The 15,300-nt window shown below is 36.0% G+C and overlaps 1 pseudogene; it reads left to right on the top strand.

Annotated features, from left to right (window-relative positions):
- The first annotated feature begins 4,684 nt into the window (after nucleotides 1-4,684).
- LOC145036114 (galactan beta-1,4-galactosyltransferase GALS3 pseudogene) lies at nucleotides 4,685-5,878 on the top strand (annotated as a pseudogene).
- The last annotated feature ends 9,422 nt before the right edge of the window (nucleotides 5,879-15,300 follow it).

Below are 15,300 nucleotides of genomic sequence, written 5' to 3'. Positions count from 1 at the left end.
CATTAGTCATAGGTACGTTCTTTCTCGATAACTCTTATGCATGCATACTTTTTGATAGTGGTGCTGAGAGGACCTTCGTAAGAAATAAATTTAAACATCTACTCAAACACAAACTGCAATCACTAAATGAAACATTCATTGTTGAGATGGCTAACAGGAAGAAAGAGAGCACTAAAGACATATTCATAGGTTGTACCCTCACTCTAAATGATTCTTTCCCAATCGACCTTATGCTGGTCTCCATAAAAAGCTTTGACGCCATCATCAACATGGACTGGTTAAGTCCTTACCATGCTTATATTCTATGCTATGAAAAATCCATTCGCTTCACTCTTCCAGATGGTGAAACCCTCGTTATCTACGGTGACAAACCCAATACAAACCTATGCATCATCTCTTGAATCAAAGACCAAAAATACTTGAGAAAAGAGTGTCACGCATTTCTTACTCATGTAGTCAATGAAAAACAAGAAGTAAAATACATCGAGAGCATTCTCAAAGACTGTAATTTTCCTGACATATTTCCTAAATATCTTCCAGGAGTTCCTCATGAACGCCAAGTCAAATTCGGAATCTACTTGACTCCTGGAGCTACCCCCATAGCCAAATCCCTGTATCGCCTAACACCTGCAGAGATGCAAGAATTATCCATCAAATTAAACGAACTACTCAGTAAGGGATTCATTAGACCGAGCTTCTCACCCTGGGGAGCACAGGTCCTGTCTATGACAAGGAAAGATGGATCGTTTCGCATGTGCAAAGATTACTGCGAACTAAACAAGCTTACCATTAAGAACCAATCCCTCCCCCATGAATAGACGACCTCTTTGACCAACTCCAAGGAGCCAGTTACTTTTCAAAGATCGACCTAAGATCGAGGTATCATAAGTTATGAGTTCATGAGAATGATGTTATCGAAACGGCATTCCAAACTCGTTATGGTAACTACGAGTTTGTAGTAATGCCCTTCGGTCTAAATAATGCACCCGCAGTATTCATGGATCTACTGAATCGGGTATGCTACCCTTCCTAGAAAAAATTGTAAGAGTATTCATAGATGATATACTCATCTACTCAAAGAGTAAGGAAGAACATAGCCAACATCTGAGATAAGTCTTGGAAACTTTAAGGGTGGAAAAACTTTATGCTAAATTCTCAAAGTGAGAGTTTTGGATCAGGAAGGTGAATTTCCTTGGTCACGTGGTCAGATAAGAAGGAATACATGTAGACCCCTCTAAAATAAAGGCAATCGAGAACTGGTCAGCACCGAGAACGCCAACAGAGATCCGCCAATTTTTAGGACATGCTGGCTATTACCACATATTCATCCAAAACTTCTCCAAAATCGCTAAACCTCTTACCACCCTGACTCAGAAGGGTGTAACTTTTATTCGGGGAGAGAAAAAATACATTGTCTTCCAAACACTGAAGTAAGCCCAGTGTAGTGCACTTACCTTGTCTCTTCCATAAAGTACAGAAGATTTTGTAGTATACTATGATGCATCCAATCAGGGGCTAGATTCTGTGCTTATGCAGCAAGGGAAGGTCATTGCTTATGCCTCGAGACAGCTTAAGGCACACGAAGTCAACTACACCACTCACGATCTTGAGTTAGGAGCAGTAGTCTTTGCACTAAAAATCTGGAGACATTACCTTTACGGTACCAAGTGCACCATCTTCACCGACCACAAAATCCTTCAACACATCTTTGATCAGAAAGAACTTAACATGAGACAATGACGATGGGTAGAACTACTCAATGATTATGAATTCGAAATTCGCTATCACCTTGAAAAATCCAATGTAGTAGCAGATGCCCTTAGTCGAAAGGAGTACTTAGGTCGTAGAGTGAAGACACTAACCATGACAAGCCATTCACATATGTCCAAACAGATCAAGGAGGATCAATTAGAAGCCTTGAAGCTAGATAATGTGGCAGATGAATCGTTAATAGGAAAGGAGAAGGAATTAAAAATCAAGGGTGATGGAGTTTCCTACTTCATGAATTGGATATGGACACTAAAGTTTGGTAGCTATAGAGATGTTGACATGAATGAATCCCATAACACTCGATATTCCATTCATCCGGGTTCAGAAAAGATGTATCTGGATATCAATAAACTCTATTGGTGGCCAAACATGAAAGCCGATCTTGCTACCTAAGTAGGTAATTGCCGAAATTTTGCTAAAGTCAAGGTAGTGTATCAAAAGCCCTCAGGTTTACTTCAGCAGCTAGAGATACCTGAGTGGAAGTGGGAGTGGATTAAAATGGATTTCATAACCAATTTGCCCAAGACCCTGGGTGGTCATGACACTATTTGGGTAATCGTCGACCTATTAACCAAATCCGCTGACTTCCTACCAGTTAAGGAAACAGACAAGATGGAGAAATTGACCAGAACTTACATCAAAGAGGTTATACAACTGTACGGTGTGCCCAATCTCTATTATCTCTAATAGAGATAGTAGATTCACCTCAAGATTTTAGCAATGGCTATAGAAATCTCTAGGAACTAGGTTGGACATGAATACAGCCTACCATCCACAAACTGACGGGAAAAGTGAGAAAACCATTCAAACACTAGAAGACATGCTAAGAGCATGTGTGATTGACTTTGGTAAAGCATTAGATACCTATTTTCCACTTGTTGAGTTTTCTTACAACAATAGCTACCACTCTAGCATTAAGGTTTCCCTGTTCGAATCACTTTACGACCTAAAGTGCAGGTCCCCTCTATAATGGGCTGAAGTAGGTGACACACAACTAGCTAAAGGGAAAAATCCAAACAACACTCTCAATGGCCCGGAGATCATTCCAGAAACCATAGAAAAGATCATTCAAATTTGAGAACAACTGCAAGCCTCTAGAGATAGACAAAAGAGCTATGCAGATAAGAGAAGAAAACCCATGGAATTCCAGGTTGGTGATCGCATTATGTTGAAGGTATTACCCTAGAAGGGCATGATACGCTTCGGAAAGCATGGAAAACTAAATCCAAGGTATATCAAGACATTTGAGATTCTTGCTACGATCGACCTACTAGCTTACAAACTCCATCTACCACTAGAACTTAATAACGTACACTCTGTCTTCCATGTGTCAAATCTAAAGACGTGCCTATCCGACGAGACTCTTGTGATTCCACTTGATGAAATCAAGATTAACGAGAGTCTTAACTTTGTGGAAGAACCAGTAGAAATCATGGATACAGAAGTTAAAAGAACAAAACAAAGTCGCATACCAATAGTGAAGGTTCGCTGGAATGCCAAGCGGAGACCTGAATTCACTTGGGAGCGAGAAGAACAAATGAAATACTCACATCTTTTACCTAGTCCATGATGTACTCCATAAAGAAAGAATTTCAGGACAAAATTCCCTCTAATGAGGGGATAATGTAACAACCCGTTATTTTCAAGTCAATAAAAGTCAAACCCTATAAATAAAATTTAATTTTTGCTTATTCCATTAAGTTCATAAGGGTTAGAATATGATTTAAAATATATAAATGACGTTTTAATATATAAGGTTTGAAATAAAATACACTTAAAATGAAACTTTTCTTTGGAACCGAGAACTTCGCACCGAAAACCTCTTCTAAGCCGAAAACCCTCAGACTGTAAACTACTCAGACCAAAAACTCACTTCCGAACGAAAACCCCCTCGATATATATGTTTTCACTCAATAACATAGTCATTTTATCACTTTTCCAACCGAAAACACACTCATTTTGATCTCAATTATCATACAAGAATCTTCATATCTTCAAGAAGAATCCTTCAAATCTTCATAATTTTCACCAAGAAAACCAAGAACAATATTCAAATCTTCAAGCTGACAGAAAACCAGTAGAACGAAATCCTTTCCTGACCGATAACCTTTCCTGGACCGAAGTTTGATTTTGGTCAGTACCGAAATCAAAGAATTTCGGTGAGGACTAAACCGAAAACACCTAACAACACTCCAACTAAATCTCGTTAATTTTTATAAGTATTCCCTACATAAATTAAGTGTTGTCTAATACATTAATTATTTATTTCGCTAATTTAAATATGATTGCATGTTGAAATAGTATTAGGATAGCGTTAATTCTACGTACGCTAGCCTGAGGATCATCTCTGCAGTTTTGATACCTGAACAGGAACGTGCACTATAGGTGAGTTCATACCCCTACAATTTCACTATTTTTCAATGTTTTTACGGGGAAGGAGGGGGGATAAATTTAAACACAAGGACTCTTGTGTTAATATTTAAACCATTTGCAATTGTTTCAAATTGATTTATCGCTACATTTATCAAAATATATTTATATATTTTTTTAACCCATTTCTAGCATGTCGAGCAAAAGGGTACTTCTCATAAAATCTCTTACTACCACTTTATACATATTGTTAAATTACAAATGCATTCAGTTCATTAAAGGGCAAACATTTAAACTAGAATAGATATAGTTTATGAATCACTACACCATGTTCATAAGTTCAATAAACGATACAAGAACATAGATATAAACTATGATTGGTATAGTTTGAGAACCACTACACTATTTTACAAATGCAAGAACGCTATAAAAAAACAAGTATATACACTATAATATGTATAGTTTATGGAACACAACTCTATTTCTCTAATTCAAGGATATAATATTCATCTCTGTTTTTCAATTCATTCTTCAATCCACAAAAATGGTGAAAGAAACTTATCTGATTCAAATTCCTAATCATAAAGACAGGAAAATATTTATTGGTGTCATTTGGAATTGTGTTGTTGAGCTTAAACTCTTGCTTTCTGCCCTTCTGTTTCTCTATTCTCTAATTACTCTTTTCCAATTCTTCCCTGCCTCCGTCCGAGATCATAGAGGGTGTGCCTCCTTTCCACCACCTTCCTCCGTTGTCTAATTCCTAACAACCACCACCAATCCCCCACCGCCAACTGAACCCCAACAAATTAAGAAACTAGAATATGTGGTGATTGAAGCTGGTTTAGTTAAGAGAAATTTCAATGGGTATGGTGTCGCCGCCTACAATTTCATACTTATGCCAGCGTACAGAGGCGGTGTCGAAACGTTCATCGTCATTGGTCTCTCTTCCAAACCCCTCCACCTTTTCACCAAACCCAAATACCTTTACCAATGGGTCCCACACAATGTAACCGAGAATCAACAAAATATCACCACCCCCGGTTACAAAATCCTCCCTAACTGGGGTTATGGTTGCGTCTACATTGTCGTTATCCTCAACTGTACCTTCCCTATTCCCGTCGGCCACGACGATGCCGGTGGATAATTTCTCGTACATGCCTCCACCTCCGGCGGCGGCGACTCCAACTTTGACCTCACGGATACCATCGAAGCTTTGACGGAGTCTCCGAGAAGCTTAAACACCTTTCAATTCACAGCAACACCGAAATATGACTACCTATACTGCGGCTCACCACTTTACGGAAATCTTAGCCCGCAGAGGGTCCGAGAATGGATGTCTTACCACGTGAAATTCTTCGGAGAGAAATCCCATTTCGTGATACACGACGCCGGCGGTGTTCATCCGGAGGTAATGGATGTTTTAAAGCCATGGATCGAAAAGGGTTACGTGACGTTACAGGACATAAAGGAGGAGGAAAGATTTTATGGGTATTATCATAATCAGTTTCTAATCGTTAATGATTGCCTTCATAGATATCGTTTCATGACAAAATAGATGTTCTTCTTCGACGTAGATGAATTCTTCTTTGTTCCCAAGAAGGGCACCTTTAAAACAGTTACAGATTCTATGTCACAGTTTACCCAGTTCACCATTGAACAAAGAACCATGTCTAACAAGCTCTGCTACCTGGATGATACCACTGGAAAAATTTATAGGTACGGATCATATTGTTTTTGATCTTTTAGATTAAACCTTTTTCACTGTTACACGAAATTTATTAGATTTCGTAAATTTTAGTAACTTTCCATATGGGTTTAGATGTTTATTAGTATAGAATCTGGTTTGATTTATCACCTATAGGAACATATATTGATACTTGACCGTTGTTGGCCAACTTCCTTGGAACAACGACACCCAAAATTCTCAACCTATCAATGTGTAACTTCATTCCTTAGACATTAGTTCGCACAGGTCTTCCATCTTTATGTTTCATTGCTAGTAGGGCTTGAGTGACCTTAAACTTTTGAAGTCTTCGAGCTTGTGGGTCAGGGAGAATAATTAAAGGAGGTGGAGGAAGAGAAGTATGACTTCCATGAAATAATCATGGGAAATCATCTTCACTAGGAAAACTTGTTCCGAGAGATTTGGGAAGATCATTGTTGTCTGAAACAGACATCTACAATGGGGGAAATTCAAGTTAGTTGATTTAAATCCTTAGAAGAACACCCAATATGAAATATTAAGGCTAGGACCCAACACAATATTTTATAACTTGGAAGAGGGATGTCGTAATCCAAGCCATAAAATATTTGAAGGTACGTGGATGATGATTTACCAATTTCCACCATGAAAACGAAATAGAAATTAGGTTTTAATTGGTTTAAAACTCCTAGATCTTTTGAGATTCATTGAAATTTTCAATGGCATGTTTTAATCTCGATTGTGCCCTCTCAATTTTGTGACTGGGATGCCGAGGATCACAAACAAGGTGTGAATAACCATGCAAATATACTTGGTACCCTTAATATTTATCACTTAATTGATGTGTTGGTTAACCACACGCACTCCACCGATCCTATGATAAACATTAAGTTACCCTTTGCCTACCTTGTTAAATCAAGGCTAGTGTGTCAGTTAACCACACGCGCTCCAATACCGACTTAAGCAAAGTGCAAAGTGTAATTTCATGGCTTAGCACCAAATTCACATTTTCCTAAAGTAACTAAGATTAGGAGTTTATAAAAGGTTTAGTTACTTTATATTTATCATTATACTTATAATGAAGGGAGAAATATAGTCCTTGTTCTACTCATTCGTCTAACAACTCTCCACAAGTCAAGGAAGCGGTGGGTGAGAGTGGACACCCATTAAACTCCCATTTTATAGGTAGTAACTTTATACCACCTTTATAGACCTGCTTCGTGAATGAGGCCTACTAGCGGTAAGACTGACTTGCTCTTATACATATATATTATTAACTTATAATACTATACAGTATAAGGGGTGAATTTTAACTTTTTAAAATTCTAAGGGTTTAACTTAGAATTAAAGTATTCATGAGGGGAAACTTCACACATTCCAAAACTTAAGGGCAAGTTTTGAACCGAATAAACACTTGGGTTTTCATAACTTATAAGTTTAATAAGGTATTAAAAACTTTAATGAAGAGACTCTTGAACATCCAGAACTTGAGGACAAATTATGGACTCCATTAAAACACATTTAGATCAACAATTAACTAACAAACAATTTTGCAAATAATTCCTATGATCTACCAAAACTCATAAGTGTATGAACAATCATATCAAAAATTTCAAGAATTACATAAACACACATAAAACTTGAAATTTTGATAACAACCTTGAAATTAGTTTACCACAATCATTACCACATCAAAAATAGGTTTTATAAGTCCAAAACAATTTAAGGTAATGATTCTAGACCAATTCAAGCCTTAAAATTCGAAGATATACTGTCACGGAGTCCAACTCATCGAGTGCATGAACCAACTCGATAACTTGGATGAATTTAGGCATGGACTCGCCAAGTCCCTTACTGGACTTGTCGAGTCAGCTGTCCAGACAGCATACAAACTTCGATTTTCAGCTATTTGCATTAAAATATAAATGAAAACAAGCCTAGGCTTTGATACCACTTGTGGGTTTTGAGCAATCTAACATTCCTATGGTGTACATGCAACCCTATACTAGAGAATAAGTATACTTAGGTTCCCTCTTATGAAATAAACCTTGCCCTCTTTTCTATGCCCTAGTCGAATTTCATGAGCCAATGACCTCTTTATATAGTGTGGAGGATTAGGGTTACATTCATGTAAACCCTAATACCCATGAATTTTAATTTCCATAGGATCCATGGGTTAAACACTCCATGGACTATCCATGAAAGCTTAGCCTAATCTAAATGAACTTGGCCCACCACACATATATAAGAGCCCATATTTTATTAGTTTCTTTTGATCACTAAATTAATCCTAAATTAATTCTTAATCAATACTAATTAAATAATATGATTTCATATTAATATATTAGAACTTAAAATATATTAATATAAATCATTAGTATCCTTTTTCTCATTTAGTCTATCCAATTGTTCCGATGCCATGCAACCCAAATGGATCATGCTACTCTCGGGTCGAATACATCCCAATAATAGTTATGGGATTAGACATCTAATCCAACAGGAATCCTCCCTATATCCTTAGCCCTAATATAGCATGCAATTCTCATAATCACATCATATAACATAATATAACATGTATGGGTATCTTGGTGAAAAATTACTTGAGCTCGTTCGGTCGCACGCATCACACACCTTGTTCTTTCTCAAAACTCCTTATTTTAAATTTAGAAAACTATTTGTTTTTTGTAAAAAAAAATCCTTTAATCCCTCGATTTGAGTTCAGACACCCCCGAAGGTGTGCCCGAATCACTCAAACCATGTAACATCTGGGATTTTAGGTATTATTTTTATCATCTATTTTTGGACTTTAAGAGAGAGAGAGAGAGAGAGAGATAGAGAGAACGAGAGAGACTCGACGAGTTGATACCTAGACTTATCGAGTAGGGTCGCGTGGTGATGACTGGATTAATGAGTGTCTCGACGAGTTGGTGAGGGGACTCGACGAGTCCGTGCTGGCGACTAAAACCCTAATTTCCCAGGTTTGAGCCCTATTTAAAGGACCTTATAACCCTTCATTGAGGCTACTTTCGTCCTTGAGAGCACCAGAGCATCTGAGAGTCCTTGTGAGTGAGCAAAGAGGCCATTGTTCAACATTCTTGTGTGTTTTAGCAAGAAGGGAAGAGGAAGGTCAAGCTAGGAGAGTTGGAGAGCTTGGATCTACATTCATTTGGGCAGAGGAAGCTATTTGAGGTATTATTCAGAGCTTATTCTCATGTTTTTGTTGATATAGTCAAATCTAGGGTTTGTTCATGCCTTAATTAGCTTGTATTTGGAGTGTGAGAGGTCCCATGGGGAATTGGTGCCTAGATCTAGACCTTAGAAGGTCCAGAGAGTCCCAAATGCTCTGCTTTATGCCTTTCCTTTTGAGTTGTGGACTTAGGTTACCATTTTAGAGGTCATTTCACCAAAAGAAGCCTTGTAGGCATTGCATGGGTGCTAAGATGTGACCTTTATGTGATTATCATGTTTGGGAAGGTCGAATCTATAGATTAGAGAAGCAGATCCGACCTCAGAAGGTCATTTGAGTTCGAGTATGGAATGAACTCGCCGAGTCCTTGAGCAGACTCGAGGAGTTGGACTGGGTTGTCCCATGACTCACACAGTTGATGACTCGCTGAGTTGGGAGAGTGACTCAGTGAGTCAGAGGGGGATTTAGGGGACTTGAGTTCGCATCTGAACTCGCCGAGTCAATACCTGACTCGACAAGTTGCGTCAAAGGGGGTGGCCATTGACCAACGTTGACCAGAGTTGACTTGTGTTGACTTAAGGGCATTAGTCAAATTAAGTCAGGAAGGTATTAACTAGAGATGTATTTATGCTATAGGAGGAATCTAGGTCGGAGGATTGAGCGTGAGTGATTATCCGACATCTTTGAGGTGAGTCTTCTCACTATGCCTTACCCGATGGGGTGATTATGTGTGACCGGAAGGTCGTATGTGTATGATGAAAATGTGATGTATGTTGTATATGTAATATATTATGATATGAGTATGATGATATAGACCGGAAGGTCAACAGATTTATGGGATGGAAATCCCCTGAGACACCTGGATCGGAAGATCCCATATAGTTATGGTCTGGAAAGGCGTATGTGTTGTACGTGGTATTTTGGGGAACTCACTAAGCATTAATTGCTTACCGTTTGCGTGTTATGTGTTTCAGGTACCAGTGATGATCGCGGGAAGGCGTCGGCATGATCAGTACACACTTATGGCAGAGATGTTTTGAGATTCTAGGGATTTTGATTTGCAATTATGTTATATGAAAACAATTGATACATGTTTTGATAATTGTGATTGGAGTATTTTTATTAATTTAAAAATGAAAAATTGTTTTGAAATTTCATGGTGTTACAAACCAAGGCTTTGATACCAACTTATAACATCCCAAAATCGAGACCCAAATTTTTTTGTTTTAAAGCATGTTACTTGTAAAAATAGTTAACGGAAACAACATTGAAATCCATTCAAACATAAAGTCACAATCACAAGTATCGAAACCATATTAGCAAATAGTAGAATATATCATAGTACAATCACAGGTATCTCAAAGTGGAATATCATATGTGAACGTGTGATGCGCTAGTACCCTGTCGTCTCTTTCCCCTTAACTGAAGAGGTACCTGAAACCAAAACTAAAAACCGTAAGCACAAAGCTTAGTGAGTTCCCCCATCATACTCATACCAAATAATGCATAATCTTCGGTATCTTTCAACCGCTAACTATCGCACATATCTAGGAGATGGGATCCTCTTCGATATCTTTCAATCGGTAACCGGGAACTATCCTCCCCTTCGGTATCTTTCAATCGGTAACTGGGAGCTACCCTCCCCTTTGGTATCTTTCAACCCGTAACCGGGGACTATTTCACCCCTACTACTGCTATCACATATCAAGCACAGTAAACATATCAAGCACAATAATCATATCATGCATAACAATCATATCTCATATCAACACTAGATCATTATCACAAAGAGAATCATCTATTCAACACTCTTACTTGTGGGCTGACATTGTGGCTGTAGACCCACTCCTAGTAGGAGAAAAATCACTTCAAATTTGTGTAATGTCTGCACTGATCTCGGTATCAAAAAAACAACTCTCGAATCCTCAATCCCTACACAACAACTTTTCTAACTTATCAATTCGTACTCATAGCCCTTACAAGGGTCAACTCAAATCCAAGACAAAGTCAAGTTCAACACCTTAGTCAATGGTCAATCATCTGGTCAAACTTAACATCTGGTTGACTCGACTCGTCGAGTTGGTCCACCAACTTGCCGAGTCCCCATATCCACAAAATTCCTTAATCCCATCCATACTCGTCGAGTCTAGCAAGAGCTCGATGAGTTCGCCTTCAACAACACATCAGACTATCTTCAACCGACTCGTCGAGTTTGTCCTTAAACTCATCGAGTTCATCTTCATCCATAAGAAGGTGTTCAGTCTATGACTCGCTGAGTTCCCCTTGAACTCGCCGAGTCTGTCTTCATGTGGTTGGGATATTGCCTTGAACTCGCTTTGTCTGTTCATCCATTCGTCGATTTCTGATTTCCATGTCCCTAGTGAGCCTAAACAACTGAGGGACCTTCGATCATAGCATCTGGTTCATCAACAGAAAGGATTTGGTGGAAAATACGCCCTAACTAGCCGAGTCCCATGAATGACTCACCGAGTCCCTCTTTGTCCAAAACTATATAGTCGATTATAATAGGTCTTAATGCATCAAAACCATAGATATGGCCTCCTAGGGTCCATTTTATACGTAAATCTACAAAGTTGATGTCCATGCATGGGGCATTTGGCTCAAAAACCCATAAAAAGAGGTCTACAAGATGCATGGGGTGCTTAGGGAAACAAAGTTGGCACCTTTATGCCATATAGACCCCCAATAGCTCCAAATCTGAAGTGCAACACCAAGCACACATACAAAATCCAATTATGGTTTCACTATGCTCATAAAAAGGGTAGAAATAGCCCCCAAATAAAAATCTAAGAGATAGATGATCAAGGTTCTAGCTTTTTACCTTGAATGAGTTGAGAATGGAGCAAAACCTCTTGATCTTCTTGCTTTTACTTGAACTCCACACTTCCTTCCTCCTTTCGAACTTCAAAGACACATAAAAATGGTACCAACAAGCTCAAGAACACACAATAATGGCTAGGGTTTTGAGTTAGGGTTTTCTCTGGTTTGGGATGGACAACAGAGGCTGGTTTGTGGTGTTATAAGTTATTTAAATAGGGTGCAAACCCCAAATATTAGGGTTTCATCTGGACAGTCCTACTCGCCGAGTGGGTCTCCCGACTCGTTGAGTAGGTCACTTAACCCCCCGATCAAAAGTCGAGTTTACTCGACGAGTTAGGCCTCCAACTCGCCGAGTCCCAGAGAAAACTACAGAGTTACTTAAATTTAAATACATACCAGGAACCGGGTGTTACATTGGAAGTATTCTTAACCAAAACACTGGGGATTTCTAGTTTTTGTAGCATCATACTTTCATTTAAAACACATAGTGGCAGCCAAATTTCAATTTTAAAAACAAATGAGAACCGAGAATAAAGAACTGAAAAGGTTAAATACATTGGGAAAGTAATAATTTCATCAGATTTAATGTAGGTGTAAAAGAGCTTATCTAAAGCTCAAACGGTTCTTTAAAAAAATCATTCATTAAAATAAATTACAACCAATTCCAATTGATCATAAAAAATCCAAACTTTAAAACTTCACAATTAGTTCGTACTGTCTATACTTACCAATCAGATACATATAACATAGGCCATAACTAAAGCTCATATAAAGCTTTAGATGTAGGTGTAAAAGAGCTCATCTAAAGCTCAAACGGTTCTTTAAAAAAATCATTCATTAGAATAAATTACAACCAATTCCAATTGATAATAAGAAATCCAAACTTTAAAACTTCACAATTAGTTCATACTATTGATACTTACCAATCAGATACATATAACATAGGCCATAAAACATGAGATCAATGACTTACTTGAAAGTGCTCAGGAAAGAAAAAACCGATGATGCAAGGATTTGTAGTTTGTGAAGGTCTGATCAAACCCAATTTGAATGACTCCCTTAATAGAATTCCAATTTGAATGAAATCAATGACTCCTTGAATTGAATTCCAATTTGACTGAAATCGTTAGTGATAAATATCGAAATCAGTAGATTGTTTTTTTTTTCTGAAATTGATTTCTTTGAAATCATTTTTTCTTTGAATTGAGATCGTTATGATAAGCAGCCGGCGATCAAGGAGAACGACGTGAGTTGATGTTATCAGTAGTCGAGTCTAATTAGGAAACGTAGCAAATCATTATGGAAATTGTATTTTTTTTTTTTCAGATAATCAATCCAATAATCCAAACTATATAGCTTTGATTGTTTGAATACTTAATCTTATATAGCCTTAAGGGTATCTTTATTTTTCATATATATATATATATATATATATATATATATATATATATATATATATATATATATATATATACACACAGACACACACACAAACACACACACACACACACACATATATATATATATATATATATATATATATATATATATATATATATATATATATATATATATATATATATAGGGTTGAGATCGGTTGAGAACTCATAGTTTTCCGAGAACCCGAGAACTAAAAGTGGAGCGTTGGATCAAAAGTAATTCATTAAGGACATGATCGTCATCTTACCAATCTCATTTAATTTTTAATTTTTTTTGTTATGGGAAAGATTAATAAAAAGTTCTAAAAATTAACATAATAAATCAATTTTCAGATTTTTAAAAAATAATTTTTGTTTTTTTATATGGAGATTTTTTTAATTTTTTTAGAAAACATGATTTTTTTTTAAAAATTTGGTTTTTTTTAAATAAATGTAATTTTTTCAAAAAAGCTGCAGTTTTATTTTAAAAAACTTCATTTTTTTTTCAAAAAAAAACTGAAAGTGTTTAAAAAAAACTACAATTTCTCCAAACAACTGCAATTTTTTCAAAAAAACTGCATTTTTTTCAAACAAAAAACTGCAATTTTATTTTAAAAAAACTGCATTTTTTTTAAAACTAAATTTTCAAAATCAGTATATTTAAAAAAACTAGGATATTTAAAATACAAACTCTAATTTTTTTTAACAAAAAAATCAACGTTTTAGGTGTATATATGCATATTTTTTCAAATTCATATATGAATATTTCTTATATTATAATCCGTAAGTAAATGATAAAAAAAATCTCATTTTTATTAATAAATCTTTAAACATAATGGTATAGGTATTTTATTTGATACAAAATAAAGTATAAAAAACTACAACGATTCACAATGTTATCATTTCTTCATGTCAAGATTTCCATATTTTCTTCAATTTATCACTTTTCACCTCTTTAATATTTTCCACAAATTCTTCAAAATCTTCAAGAAAATTTTAAAAAAATGATTAATGCAAGAACACTCACAAAAATGCACGTGTATATATATATCATGTAAGATTCATATGAGATTATAACATGTAAGATTCAGATATGATTATATAATGTGATATTCACATGTGATTATAAATGTAAGAAAATTTTTAAAAAGTAATTAACGAAGAACACTCACACAAAATGCATGTGTCCATATAGACATAATTCATATGTGATTCACTTGTGAATTATATTTAATTCATATATGATTCACTTGTAATTTACATGTGAATTACATGTAATTCAAATGTAATTTACATGTGATTCATATGTGAATTACAAGTGATTTACATGTGAATTACATGTAATTCATATGTGAATCACATGTAATTCATATGTGGTTCACTCGTGATTTACAAATGAATCACATATGAATCATATGTGAATTACATGTGATTTACATGTGAATCACATGTAATTCATGTATGAACTACATGTTATTTACATATGAATCACATGTAATTCATATGTGTTTCACTCGTGATTTATATGTAAATCATATGTAATTCATATGTGAATTACATGTAATTCATATGTCTCACTCGTGATACATGTGAAACACATGTAATTCATATGTGAATTACATGTGAATCACATGTAATTCATATGTGTTTCACTCGTGATTTACATGTGAATCACATGTGAATTACATGTAATTTACATATGAATCACATGTAATTCATATGTGAATCACATGATATTTAAATGTGAATCATGTGTAATTCATGTGTTTCACTCGTGATTTACATGTGATTCATATGTGATATACATGTAATTTACATGTGAATCACATGTAATTCCTATGTGATTCACGTGTGATTTATATATAAACTAATTTTGAGTGCTTTTAAGGATGATCAAATAAGTAACTTACTGTGCTCAAAGGGAAACGAGATGACAGTTTCAACAAAGCACTCAAACTCATAACTTTGGTAGGAAGATCCTATGTGTGGTATTTAATTGGACGTTCAACAAC

This window comes from Lactuca saligna, chromosome 3 (assembly GCF_052625555.1).
Source record: "Lactuca saligna cultivar CGN05327 chromosome 3, ASM5262555v1, whole genome shotgun sequence".
NCBI lineage: Eukaryota > Viridiplantae > Streptophyta > Magnoliopsida > Asterales > Asteraceae > Lactuca > Lactuca saligna.
Note: the sequence above shows the minus strand (reverse complement) of the source record. Positions and strands in the feature narration are given on the sequence as shown.